Below are 15,050 nucleotides of genomic sequence, written 5' to 3'. Positions count from 1 at the left end.
TCGTGCATTTGTCATTGCATGTACTGAAGACCTCTGACACTTACAAAGATGTTCTTTCGTGCATTTGTCATTGCATGCTCTATTTGAACAAACATGATTGCTAGAGCACATCCAGGCATCTGTAATTATACAGGTAAACTTGTTTTCCTCTTCCCTTGAGTTTATTTCTCGAATGACTTTGTCAATAACATAAGGCCCCATGCCCTTTTCCACTGCTTCCACTATATTTTCAATGCCTTCCATAACTAGGAATTCAAAGGGAACATATATCATTGTTTATTGTTATTGCTATTAGAGAATGAATTTGGAGTGTTATCTTTGAGTATGCAGTTATGATTGCTATCAGGATATTTAGCATTTTATTATAAATATTCTTAAATAAAATCATAAAATTATATATTCAAATATTGTTGTTTCATTTCATTTATACATAATATTGTATTATAATTATAGTGTTATATTCTTAATATATTATAAATTACTAAAAGTAAAAATATTGTATTATAAATTATGAAAAGTAAAATAATTGAATGAAAATATTACACAAAATATCAAAAGTTTCTAAATCTAAAAGATTTCTATTACTCAATTTATCTCTTCAATTTAAATTCAATTTCATATAATATATTATCTTTTAAGAATCATAATAAATAAATAACATATCATAGCATATCATTCTATTATATAAGTATATCATTTTATAATGTACTTATAATATTTTTTATAATTTAAAAAGCTGCAATAAATAATTAAATACCTATTCTCATTTGACATTGTAGTTAAACATTAGCACTCTAAAATTTACATTTTAAAGATACATTCAAAATGTTTTTCCAATATCATTAGTTAAGAAGACATATTAATACACCATTCTACACGAAAGCCTTGTTAATAGTAACTCTTTTTGTGGCTAAATTTAATTAATGGTGGCATACTATTGTCTTTTTACTCGACTCAATTAAACCTACTCATCCATGCAAGCCTATATAACTAAAATACAAGTTCTATAATTCTAAGGAGCCAATAGGTATAGTGCATAAAGTACAACTATGGTATCATTTTTTCTGCAAAACTTATTATGATTAGATTGTATTAACATTAATATTCATTTAGCATGGAGGTATGCAAAACTTATTATGATTAGATTGTATTAACATTAATATTCATTTAGCATGGAGGTAAGCATAGTGGTCAGTTAACATAAGCATAGTGTATGTGTACTTTCATGTCACACAATGCTAATCACTTGTCTAAATTTATAGGACAATTTCATTATCTTTAAAAAATGTCTCAAACTCTTATGGACAATGCAAAAGAACTTATCAACAATAGAAACTTAGATATCCACCCACATCTCCAAGTGTTTGGCATCATGACATTTTGTCAAGAAACTGGAGCAACAACTAGATACAAATAAGAGCTCTCTGAAGGCCTCCACTTACCAAAAAAAAAACAGAGACCTTGCCAAGGAAGTTTAATCTTAGTTAAAAATCTCTAGACTTGAACATTGAACTGTGTGATGGTATGAATAAAAATGTCGCTTATTTGAAATCGAAGCAGGAGTCTAGATTTACAATTAAATTATATCATATCTAATTAAGAAGAATAACGATGTTTGCTTAATTCACATTTTTCCAAGTGATTGACTTTATGACTAGGCACCAGCGATTTCATGTTTAATAATAAATCAATTTACTGCATTCTGAGAACCTTCCAGTTTACAACGCATTAATATATACAATCACTTGAAAACTATAATAGATAATCTTAAAGCTAAGTAATATTATATTTACGTATGAACATCACCTCAATCTAATAACTATATCATTCATATGCACTTAAAATACTTTGAACTATTACACATAAAATATATATCAATAAATTTAAAAAATTATAAAACAAAATTGTGATTTATAATCTCCCTTCCCAACAACCAAAAAAGACTCTAATTGCTGCCTCAATTACGGCCATTGAAAAAATGTCTTGCTTTAAAAAGCGAAATTTCGAGTCAAACCTGTTGCCGTAACAAATTTACAATTTCAGCTGACATTTTAAGAAAAGATTGAATTAAATATTGACGGCTGCAAAACGCACGTGCATACAAAAAATGTAAAGTTAAAGAAATACAGTGGTCGGTAGAAAGAGTCAAATTCCTTTATGGGAAACAAATAAAACTACGCGCTTGCCGTTCAAATTTTCGTACGTGTGAGGAAAAATGGGCATGCCTTTTGAAATTTTTTGGTTGCATAGTTTGAAATTAAAGAAGGTGAGAGTCGAGACACACATTCCATCCACCTGTGAGAGCAGGGGAATATATTAAAGGGAAAATTTAGGTTTGCAGTAATGTTCTCAGGTGGTTCATAATATTAAATTATTCAAAAATATCGTAGGAATTACAACTCTGTTACTTCATTTAAAATTTTGAAGTTTTTCAGATGATTGACTTTAGGCATGCGCACCGCCGATTTCATGTTAAAAAACACAATGTATTGCAATCTGCAAACCTTCCAATTCTGATTATTGTAATTGGACTCAACTAATAAATACCCATAAACTTGTTTTCACTAAACTAGCACTTGTACCCTGGAGGTTCAAGATTTTTTTTTGATGGAGGGTTCAGACCTGCGAGGCAGCCCAGCAAGGCACGAAACCTGCAAGCACCAACCAACGAAGGCCACCATTAACTTTTAGGTACCCGATACGTGTAACGCCCCACCAAGGGATCCAAAAGAATTAACCTAAAGTTTTACTAAGTTTGCTAAACATTTTTTTTTTTAAAAACAAAAAAGATAAATCATTCACATCAATCACATAGTAGCGGAAACAATAACATACAATCAATTGTAAACATACATAACAGGTTACATTCCTTAACGATCCCAAGACGTTGAGTCACATCTAAATTTAATTAATTCCAAGTCTAACAACTACCACATCCACCTGAAAGAATAATGAGAAAGTCCAAAGTCCATATTATACATTTGTTCTGAATGTCTCTTGGCAAATTAATTCGAAATGCTCAATCATCCACTGTACCTGTCATAGGGTATGAAAGGCTAAAAAAATATACATAAGTAGAAATAAAGATACATCATCCTCCAGGAATCCATGATACAAAGTACAATAAAATAAATGAAACCATATACCATACATGATATATCCATTCATCATAAAAGATATAAACATCCAACATGAAATACAACTATCCATCTATCATAAAACACAACTAATCTAAGTACGTGGTTCCTCCCAACCATCAATAGCATCATTAGACCATCGTGGGCCCTAGCCATCCCCCACGCATAACATCCCAAGTCACCGATAAGATCGTCGGTACTATAGTAATAGGGACATCATTTTTAAAACATACTACATCATATGCATAAAGAAATCTAACATATTAGAATAAAGCATAGTAAACAATATCATCTATGCATGATAAACAAGCATACCAAGAAGCTCCAGCCACGGTAGCAACAGACGGATCTCAAATGGTAAGAGTGAAAAAGCACTACCACCCAACCGCGTGGAACCTAAATGGTCCACTCCCACCGCGCTGAGGAGATAGTCTCAAGTCCCAAACAGAATATCAAATCACATAACACAAGTACTCTCTAAGTCCAGGAAATCCTAAAAGTATACTAACTCAAAGGTTCCAACAAATAGATCAACATCTAGACCCAGAGGCACCACAAAGACATGTAGGGAATCTACTATATAAGCGAGTAAGTGTCATCGCAAAAGTCATGTAGAAGTTACCCGAGCAATCCCTTAAGAATCTCGAGTCCCTAGTGATCCCTGCGGCCACTAGTATCCTCTCATATTGACGAGGCATACTACGGAATGCAAGGTCATAACCAAGCGTTCTCTCTACCTCATCCTAGTCTGTACTAGCACTCAAGGCATGGGAGAGAACATACAATTAATCTTGTTAGGTTCATTTTACTCACATTTAGTGTAAATGTTATCACTTATTAAAATAACTTACAATGAGTTACCCTGGCAGCCACTTAAAGCCCTGGCCCCCATTGCAAGCCACTTTCTGACACTACATATAGATAACCTACCTTAGGCTCATGAAATCACAAATCACAAAATCACCTCAACCCTATACAAGCGACTGGAAAGCATCATAAATATAATCCACAATAACCACATTAGTTCTCCATGAGCAACTGATAAGCATCAAATAATAATCATAATGATCACAATAGTTCTCTATCAGCAACTGAAGGCATCCATGATAAATCACAATATCCAATGGTTCTCTAACGAGCAACCAACAAGTATCTCAATAATAGATCACAATACTGATCGAGGACTCCAAAATGGTCAAGTCAAAACATGTCACAACATGACATCATCAAGAACAAATCATCCAAAACATCTTAGTCCTCTCAAAGCAACTGAAAAGAAAATCAAATATAACTGATCGATGACTCAAAGATGGTTAAGTCAGGTATCTCATATACATACACCTCAGCTTCACACAAAGAAACTAGAAAGCAACAACAACCAGTAAAAACATCCATCATAGAGCATACTAAGCACATCACCAGGGTTGGGTTTAAAAGATCGAGATCAAAAACAACATAACATCACATTCACATAATCCCTAAGCCTCTGGTAACAACCTAGGACTGGTCAACGCTAGGACAAATCTCGAACACCCCATAATACAGATAACACATAGAAATATAGAATAGTCTCACAATTTGGTTTAATCTTGATAATATAATGTTAATTCAAATGTACAGGTTTCTATTCTCATTTCCAGTGTATAATCTAAGTACTTATGATTTACAATATATCCCTTAACCTGTTCTTATATTTAATTAGAATCAAGCTATAACTCTAATTTGATTTTAAAACAATTTTCTAAAATGATCAAAAGACAAGTTACTTATCAAAATAAATAATTTATAAATTTACAATTTTCATTTAAATATATACATCATTAATCAATTTTAATTAAACTAATTTTTAATTAAATTAACTAATGATTATCCAACTAAGTACCAACTCAATAATTATTAATTATTAATAATTAATAACAATTACGAACAACTTTATTAATTAAAAATAAATAATATTTAAATAAATTATTATTTAAATTAATAAATAATAGTAAAACTTTATCAATATCTATTATTCAAATAATAATTTTATAATTAAGAATTATTAAAAATCTTATTAATATTATTATTGAATAATAATTAATTATATCATTGAAACCTTTTTAATAAATAATAACAAAATAAAAATTAATATTATTAACAATTATTAACAAGTTTATTAATTTAAAACTTATCATAAAAGAAATCGATTTGCATTCATATTAGAAAGTTAGAAAGGGCATGCATTAAAATTTCTTTTAACATATAACAAAGTTTATGTAAATTTTTTTTTATGAAATAATAATTTTTTTTTTAATTAAAAGCCAAACTTTATAAACAAAACAAACGCACCCATAAAAGACCACCAGTATAAACATAGACCTCTGGCCTCCTTTAAAAAGGGGTGCCGACATTTTTAATGCACCCTGCCATGGAGATTCGCAGGTGCAGGCGTGCGTTCAAGCCGCCAATTAAGAAAGTACATGGGAGTAAGTGCAATATGATTTTATATATATATATATATATATATATATATATATATATATATATTTTTTTTTTTTTTTTAAATTTATATTTCATTAAAACAATTCAATCCACATACAAGTATAAAAAGATATATATTATTTCAGTTTATTAATTTGAATTTGTTTATTATAAATTTAAAAAAACTTAAAAACAAGTTCCCCTTCATAAAAATGTGTGCTCTAATTTATTTTAAATTTCTATAATAATAATTCATATACAAAAATTATTTTAAATTTTATTTAATATGGAAACTTTAAAACAAATTCCCCTTGATAAAAATGTTTGTTTTATTTATTTTAGATTTGCAATAATAATATTTTAAATAATAAAATAATTTTTATTTTTATTTCTAATTAAATCTCTTTCTCTTTTTTCTTTTTTTCTTTTTTATAAACTTCAAATTTCCAATTCAAATTTTCAATTTAGACTTCCCTTTTACATCTCAAACCCTCCTTGGTTTAACTATGTTTTTCTTTTATCTACAGACGGGTTTTCAAATTGATTTATTAAATCCCCATATACGAATGAAAGTGAACAACAAAAGATTCAAGATGAAGAATTGACACATTCGAGAAGACAAATTCTTACAATCATGAAGTAGACAGGAATATCAAATAGAATAATTCAATTAGTGATCACAACACAAGATCCTACCTGAACCTGATGCTAACACACAACCAATCGAGAATTGCGAGAAAATTCGCTTCCAAAATTCGCGTCCAAATTCTCCTCTAAAATTTGTCTCCCAATTCGTGTCTCCAAAATTCATCCCCAAAAATTTGTGTCCAAAATCTGCGGTCCCCCAAAAATGAACTCCCAAAATTGTGAAAATGAGTTTTCTCCTCAAATCGCGGCACTAATTGTGCGTTCACTCGATAAGACTCTTGCTTAACTGAGTTAACTCTAAAATTAACTTGTATTAATCTTTTCATGCACATTAAGTTGAATTATTAAATAACTTTATTTAATATTCCACTTGACTTCTATTTTAATTAATTAATTACTTTTAATCCCATGCGCACTTTATGAAATTAAAAAGTCTTTATTAAATTTACTTGTTTAATCTTTTTAATTAATTTCTTTTATTTTAAACTCATGCACGCATCATGCAATCTAAAATCTTTTTTTAAAATAATTATGTTTTCACTTTTTAAATTATTTTAGAAACTTAATTGATAAAATATTTATCAACTCAAATAATAATAATATTCAGCATTTATTTAAAATGAACTCTAAATATTTTATTATTAAATTAAATAAATATTATCACATTCTAAATTTAAACTTTTAACTTTAATCTCCAATTTTAATTCTTTTCATTTAATTAATTTCTCAATTAATTAAATATAATTAAATATTAAAATGTCATAATAATCTTCTATTAAATTAAATTATTAATTAATCTTTTTAATTAAATTTAATTAATAGAAAATACACCAAAGACTCATAAAGACAACATATGAGAACCCATCAAAGAAAAACACATACTAGATCAAACTAAAGGGTTATGATCACGAGTTAACGTCATTCGACGCATTCGAAGGGTACTGACTTAGATACTTGTCCTAATTTTCAATTAGGGCAAATGGCTTAAAGGTTTAGGATTTGAACTCAAGAATTTATCTCCCCTCTCTTACCATTGAGATAATGCGATAGGGTACGCTCATCCTGGCAATTCAAGGAAGTCGATACCCGGTACCTGCAACTTGCATAAAATCCATGCATGTACAGACACAATATTCTAAGCTAAACAAGCAATGGCAGGAAGTGGTGCATCATGTAGATCCCGACTAATAGGTGACTACGACTCCCTTCCTTAACCACATCACAAACACCATACATAAAGAAAACAAACACGCACATCATACACATACAAGTATGGGGTAAGTATTCATAAGAAAACACATACAATAATCATCTATCTAATCATCATCAATAATTGCAAACACTGTGATAATCATCATACATACATGAAGTATAGAGTATCAAGTAATCTCATCATATAATCAACTGAATGTAAAACAATATCTGATAATTTAAGAGTAATGCTACTAAACATCATGCATAAAACTGGTCTACAAGAGATCAACAATGATAACAAAAATGCGAACTAGGGGCAGGCACTACAATATGGGCCGGGCACGATCCCAGCCTCATCCCTTATGATGTCTATGGGCCTTGCACTCAGCAAGACTTGATCCCTGGTGGGCTCTTTGTGAGCCATTCAACTTCACCAATAGACCAAGGGCCCGTTGACAGGTTCAAGAGTTACGCCGAATCATCACGTCACATTTAATTTACAACTTAAATACTTACATAAATAATTTATTATTTCTTTGTAGACAAAGACAATAAATATATACAATAAATTTAACAAAGACATAAGAACATTCCAAGAACATTTACCAAGTTACCTCTCAAGCCACTGCTAATTTCAACAAAAATCACATTGATGTTTTAGTTCAAAAATAATAATGCCCTTGAAAAATAGCACCTCATACAAGAATACAATCATAAATGTGCAGTAAGCTACAAAATATATCAGATAGTATGAACATTATATGCAGAGCACCTTTCTACTCCTTTTACCATGGCTGCCTTAATCTTAAAAAAGCACACTTTCGAACAAATTGTAACAGCTAATCTTCACAATAATACACCTTGCTACTCCTTTTTCCATGGCTCCATTAATCTTAAAAAACTGAGTTTTAACAAAATTTATATAACAATTGTAGCTTATCATCTTCTGGATTTTATTATTCTCCAGCTTCTGAAATAATAAATAAAATGTGGATTACTTGTATACAGCTCATGCGAAGTAAAAGAAAATTTTATATACACCAAACGACACCCAAATTCCCTATCAAACGAAATGTGTACGTTTAATCAAAACAAAACTGTCTACTTATTCAAGAAAACCTGCAGTTTGCTGAATACATACTTGCTTTTGCAATCACCACACTCCCTATTGTCAGGCAGCCTTAGAAGACTTTCCAATATCTGCATGACAGACATTTCCATTGACAATTTGAGGCGCGGTGACAAAAAAATACACGTCAATTTGTAAATATAAAAGTGATATATGAGAGAACAGGAAATGTTTATTACTTTCAGATTATTAGATTAAAAGAAAACCATACTGATCGTTCATTTACAAAACATCACACAATCAGTTTTATTGAGTTGAACTTAGAGAGAAAACAAAATTAATCTAGAGGCGTAATTTAGCAACAGGAAACTTGATGTACAGTGTATTAGATTTGAGAGCTATGAACATGGTTTACAACTGTCTCCGTTGATTACCATGGGGAGGGAGATAAAACCCACTAATATAACACTAACTGTTTTTTTTTTTAAGCGAAGTTGGATGCTAGAGTTTCCATGAGACTGAAATCAAGGAAACCAGTCTCACAGGGCAATCCTCACTGCACTTTAAGACCACACTATCCAAATCCCTCCAATGTACAGTACTTGCCAACAAGAGAAATCAGTCATCTAGCCAACCCAAAAGTGAATGAGCTTCCACAATTTCATCTCTAAGATCAGGGATAGAAAATGTCATAGTTCAAAGCCATTGATGCCCCACCTTCTCATCGCAGATAACATGTTTCAGTGAGACAAGTCGACAAACACTTCTGGGCAACATCCTTGATCGAGAACACTCTCTCATGTTAATCTCTTTCAGTTTCTTCAGTTGACCTATTTCCTCTGGAAGTTCCTTCAAGCCCTCACAGAGTGAAATGTCTAGAAATTCAAGCTGCCCAAGTTTCCCAATTGATGCTGGAAGCTCTTTCAGGCCTCGTAATGCTGATAATCTCAGCGTTCTTAAAGAGCTCAGATTTCTGAGATCATATGGCAACTTTTCAACAAGATGGGAGTTTGTAACAGAACATATTTGAGCAGAGGACATTTGAAAGATAGTAAGGGGCAATTCCTCCAAGTTGCTACAGTGCTCCAGATGAAATGCACCATTCAATGTGGAAATATTTGCAAACCCTTCGCTAAAACTCAATGATAGTCTATCCAAGTTTTGCATTATTTTGCTTTGTTTCACATTGGTGGATGCAACCAGATTCTGCAACCGAATGCTCCCGAGTAGAGGGAGTGAAGATAAAACACCAAGACCTCTTATTGTGGCCTTTTTAGAGCTCAAATTACATACAATTAAAAATTTCAGTCTTTTCATGGTTCTCAGAAATGGAGGAAGAAAGTACTCGCTTGCAGAGAAGAGCAACACTAGAACCTCTGTTTCCAGAAAATTCATCTCATACCACTGTTTCTCGGCCATTGAACCTGCATGATGATAAGATGAATCACATATGCAATCGAATTATAACTTTTAAGGTAGAATTTTGATATCAAAGGTATTGCTGTTCTAATCCTATCACTATGTAGCAGGGCAAAACCACAAAAACTAAAGGTTCTTGCCACTAAACATGTAAAGAGTGTAAATCCCACCTGTGTGAACAGAGACAATATGTGCATTGAAGGGCTTATGATTAAACAATTCCCATTTCCCCGGCAAGCTCTGGTCCTTCCCGGCCACGAGTAGCCTCTTATTATCGACTAGAATGTCCTGGCTTCCCAAATACATTGCCAAATCTTGTCAGTACCCGGTGCTGAGAAAAGAACAGCTCAGAGGCATTTCCATAAGAGATTGTTTCTTGGCTTCTAATGATTACCAGTACCATGTCAGCTCAATGTTTGAAAAGAATAACAGCAAAATGTTTTAAAAGGAAATGAATTTACCCTGGATTGGTTATTAAATTCAAGAGATCTCTTTTTGCAAATTCCAATAGCATGAGAAAGGCATCTCGCCACTCCATCTTCCTAACATAAACCCAAATGTCCAGCAGTGCATCAGCACAAACTTTCTGGCCCTCTGCAAATGAGGCCAAATCTAAGAAACATTTCCTCCCAACATCATCCAAGAAACCAATACTGATCTCCAAAAATCTACGGAGCCCTTTTTGTTGATAGTGAGATATTGGTTCCCCATTAAAAAGCTTTTTTGAGTGCAATCTCCCAGCTAATATGAGGTTCCCATTGCAATGAGCTTCCTATCACCTTGAGAGCAAGGGGCAAGCCCTTACAGTCAGCTTGGACCTGCCATTCATCATATTCATAATTTTAATGAAATGGTTTATGCAAGTATCTATTTGTTAAGAAAAGACAATACTTTCATGACTAGATTTGAATCTGCAAAACTTGGAATTGATGTCTGTCCGAAAGCAGAGAAGCAGAAAAGTGCGAGAGCATCCATGTAGCCTAGCAAAGGCAATTGGTACAGTCGAGTAGAAAGGTTTCTGGGTATTGTAGAACTGTCTCTGCTTATGATAAGGGTCTTATATCCTGGTGCTTCAAATAGTAACTTCTCTGAATTAGCCTTAACACCAGACATCATGCAATATTACCAGTGTTTATTAGATTGTTTCTTAAGCTGCTGCTGTAGCTGTATACGTGCATTTTCAACATTCTTGAAGTCAGGGGCGTCCCTTCCAACAATCTCCTCCCATATCGTCTCCAAAATCTGTTTCAGGTTTGGGGATTGTGAGACAGTGATCAAAATCACATTTTCAAAATAACCTGATTTCCACACATCAATTTGGGCTTTTAGTTTACTGCAATAGAAATGCACAACCTTTAACCAGAGAAACCCCTCAGCTGATAATTAACAATACAAACCAATTATAAAAACTATGATGGCAGTCGTAGGAGTCTCTGAATTCGAAATCTGAAATTCTGGACACAAACCCACAAAAAAAACACACCAAGGTATTGTAGAATATAAAGGGATGTAACCTGACAAACAATCAAAACACACATTGAACTAACAAAGAGGGACAAGAAGAATATCAGGCACGATTTTAGCTTTAAATCAAGCCCTGATGTCTTGGAGACCAAACCCCCTTCGCCAAAATCTTCAAACATTGATGAGAAAATCCAGAGTGGTTTCTTAATAAAGCACTAAAACAAGAGTAAAAACAGGACTCACCTTTGATCTGGGGATCATCGCAAAGAGCCAAGGCCAAACTTGTTTTCCCACAACCCTCCATAGAATGCACCCCAACGACCGAAATCTCGCTCTTCAACAAAAGCTCCTTCATATTCCAAACAGAGTTTTCCAAGCCGACATAAAACTGAGATTTCACTGCAGCAGTATTATGATAAGAGAGGGTATCAGCTCTTCAATTTCAACACTTTCACACAAATTATCTAGACGAATTTGCCCAACTGTACTCGTGGTATTTTGGCAAGCGTCATTGCCAAGCATGAAAGCTTGTTTACAGATGGTCTCATTCAGAGTGCTACATATATCTGGAGGTTTTAATTCCGTATATACATCTTTCAATTCTGCCATAAGCTTTCTCGCATTCAGCAGTAAGTCAACTGGGATAGAACCCACGAAGGCAGAGATCTCCTTCTCTAGGTTCAGTATCTGTGAAGCATATCTACAATTACAAAATACGTTTAAAGGGCTTATTTTCCCACAGTATTTCACCAACTCCACGCCAGAGTTCCTCCTATCCATCTATCTTCGCGGCGTGCCCTCAGCTGCATCAGAAACTAACTCCTGTGTGCCACAACACCAAGGCGCTAACAGGTTCGTGGCAGAATGCACCGCAGAAACAGCTTGGTGTCCATTTCCACTACTCGAGCACTATTCCGAGGCCGAACATATTTGCCCGGCACCGGAACAGGGGATTCCGACATGGACGGACAATTCCCGGTCGAGAATCCCGTAGTAAATAGCCTAATTGGCTAATTAAAAAGTAATATTATATTAGAAATAATAATATAAATTGTAATATTATCTAATTATATTTTACTTATTTAAAAATATGATTTTTCAAAATAATTTTTTTTTTATTATTTTATTATCAAAGTATATATTATTAAATTATAGACTTATAAATCTAACCTAAATAATATATAATATTAATCATTATAAAGAAAAGAAAATAGGAAAAACCTATCTCAAACACAAGGAGTTCATCATACGTGGTACAATCATTATGAATTAAAAAATACTATGAACTTATTGCCCAAACATTACAATACCCAACAATTTTTTCACTTTTTAAATTTTAATTTTAGTAGATATTTAATGTGCGATAGAAAATATAAAAAGTGCAATGTGGCTTGTATTTGCTCCAAGTTATAATAGTTTAATTAAATAGGGTAGTAAAGTTTAAAAATTGATAATGTTTACTTCAATTTAATTAATATTTTCATAATTTAATTAATATTTAACATTTTAAATGGAACTTTATAAAGCACACATATATTTGTATATTTTTAAAAATTAAAAATATTTATAATTTTAAAAGTTTATGATATAAATGTAATGTTAGTCTATTAGTATTTTATTTAAATTGAAAAACTATTCAATAGGTTTTATCCGTATTAGTACTTGATTATAAAATCAATGCATTGTCCAAATTAGATGCAAGATTTTTTATTAATAAATTCTATAAAATATTTTTCTATTATAAAATCAATGCATTGTCCGAGTTAGATGCAAGATTTTTAGTTAATAAATTCTATAAAATATTTTTCTATGAATGAATTATTTTAACTCCTGGATTTAATGGATTGTAAAACATGATAGTTACTAATTAATAAATTCTATAAAATATTTTTCTATGAATGAATTATTTTAACTCCTGGATTTAATGGATTGTAAAACATGATAGTTACTAACAGTTGCACCTTTTGTACTTCAACAATAAGTCGATATAATAAAATTATTTTTTAAAATATAATCTTATTTGAACAAATTAGATTATTAATAATTTTCAATTTAAATAACATAATATTTTTTAAAATATTTTAAATAGATTAATAAATATTGTTTATATAAATTTAATTTATCAAATATGAAAAAAAAAATCATTTTTCAAAAAAAATTATTATGAAAAATTAAGAAAATAATACACAAAATAATATTTTAAAAAAACTAAACTAACATAAAAACTAAATTAAAGTAATTTAAAAGCTAAAACCTAAATCAATAAAATTAAACTAATATTAAAAAATAAAGTAATATTTCGTTAAAATCATGCACTCACAAAATTAACTACATAAAAATCCCGTTAAATCATTGATGGTTGGCATTTATATTGTAATGCAGTCCACGAAATGGGGAAAAGCCTCCAAAAATCTAATGTTCTTTATTTAAAATCTCACGAATCAATGCAATGAAGACAACTGCGACTGAAACGACTATTGGCAACCATCCATTGTGTTTCTAGCCACAAAACTTTCAAAACAACATTTGTGTCAATGCATTAGTTATGATAAAAGAAAAAAAATAGTTAATTTTAGACATGACCAATAATTGAACTGCAAGCAAGAAATAGAGAAAATTCGATGAAAATGCTAATCCTAGGAATAAGGAGAGGTTGTTGCATCCCAATCTTAGAGGAGGAAACATTAAATAAAAGTATTGATCATATGAGGGGCTGCCAAAATGAATCTTTCTTTGTACTCATGATTATTATAGAAATTTGATAAAAGTAACTTCCATTTATAAATTTATATGACAAAGAATTCAAAGAGAATTATATTATTTAAAATATTGAAAAATATGAAATCAATAAAATTATAAAATAGAGGAGAGTAACATTGAATCAAGGAATTATGTTAACTTATTTTCTTTAGACTCTGTCACTATGCAACTCTGTCACCTTTTGCTACTCCTTTCCAAATTTTGAAACTAGTCTCATGGTGGGCCCTAAGCCTCCTGACCCTCCACCATGCTTGAACTTGCAGATGGTGTTAACCTTGCACAGGGATTTGGATGTTTCAACAGAAAGGTGTGGGGTCATTGATGTGGAGATGAAGACAATCTCTATCCCTACCCTCTTGGGAAATGAAAAACTTGCTAGTGCTCCTGTGGAAGGCAAAAAAAAGCTGATGGTTGGGACCCCAACTAGGTGGAAGAATGCACTAGTGGATACCAATGTGGCTAGAGATTCAATGGAGGATCCCAAGATTGCACATATTGCTAATGGGCCAGTGATCTCCCTTCTAAATACTTTGGTGGACAATGTTACTTCTAGCCTCAAATTATGTGTGGTTGGTAGATTTTTTGCCTTTAGACCCACGATAGAGATGGTCTGAAAGTGGGTAGGCCAAAAATGGAAGATTAAGGGAAGTGTTGGTATTTTTGCAATGCCAAGCGGCCTTTTTTGTTTCAAATTCACTACGGAGGAGGATATCAATTTAATACTTTTGGGAACTTGGTATTATGGAAAGCATTGTCTTGCCTTGACAAGGTGGCACCTGGGCTTTGATGCTAGCATAGAGCTCAACAAGCTTGCTCCTGTCTGGGTACAACTACTAGACTACCCCTTGAATTCTGGGTTGAGAAGATACTAAGGTGGATAGGGAATTCCTTTGGTC

The 15,050-nt window shown here is 32.0% G+C and overlaps 1 pseudogene across 1 annotated transcript; it reads right to left on the bottom strand.

Annotated features, from left to right (window-relative positions):
- Nucleotides 1-8,865: 8,865 nt before the first annotated feature.
- Nucleotides 8,866-12,319, bottom strand: LOC149529288 (putative disease resistance protein At5g47280; annotated as a pseudogene). Its single transcript, XR_016358520.1, has 5 exons — nt 11,638-12,319; nt 10,822-11,228; nt 10,392-10,748; nt 10,101-10,313; nt 8,866-9,935 (listed from the first exon to the last, which is right to left on the bottom strand). The product of XR_016358520.1 is annotated as a putative disease resistance protein At5g47280 (transcript).
- Nucleotides 12,320-15,050: the final 2,731 nt, after the last annotated feature.

This window comes from Cupressus sempervirens, chromosome 11 (assembly GCF_028749045.1).
Source record: "Cupressus sempervirens isolate cs-2001-9-10 chromosome 11, ASM2874904v1, whole genome shotgun sequence".
NCBI classification, from domain to species: Eukaryota; Viridiplantae; Streptophyta; class Pinopsida; order Cupressales; family Cupressaceae; genus Cupressus; species Cupressus sempervirens.
Note: the sequence above shows the minus strand (reverse complement) of the source record. Positions and strands in the feature narration are given on the sequence as shown.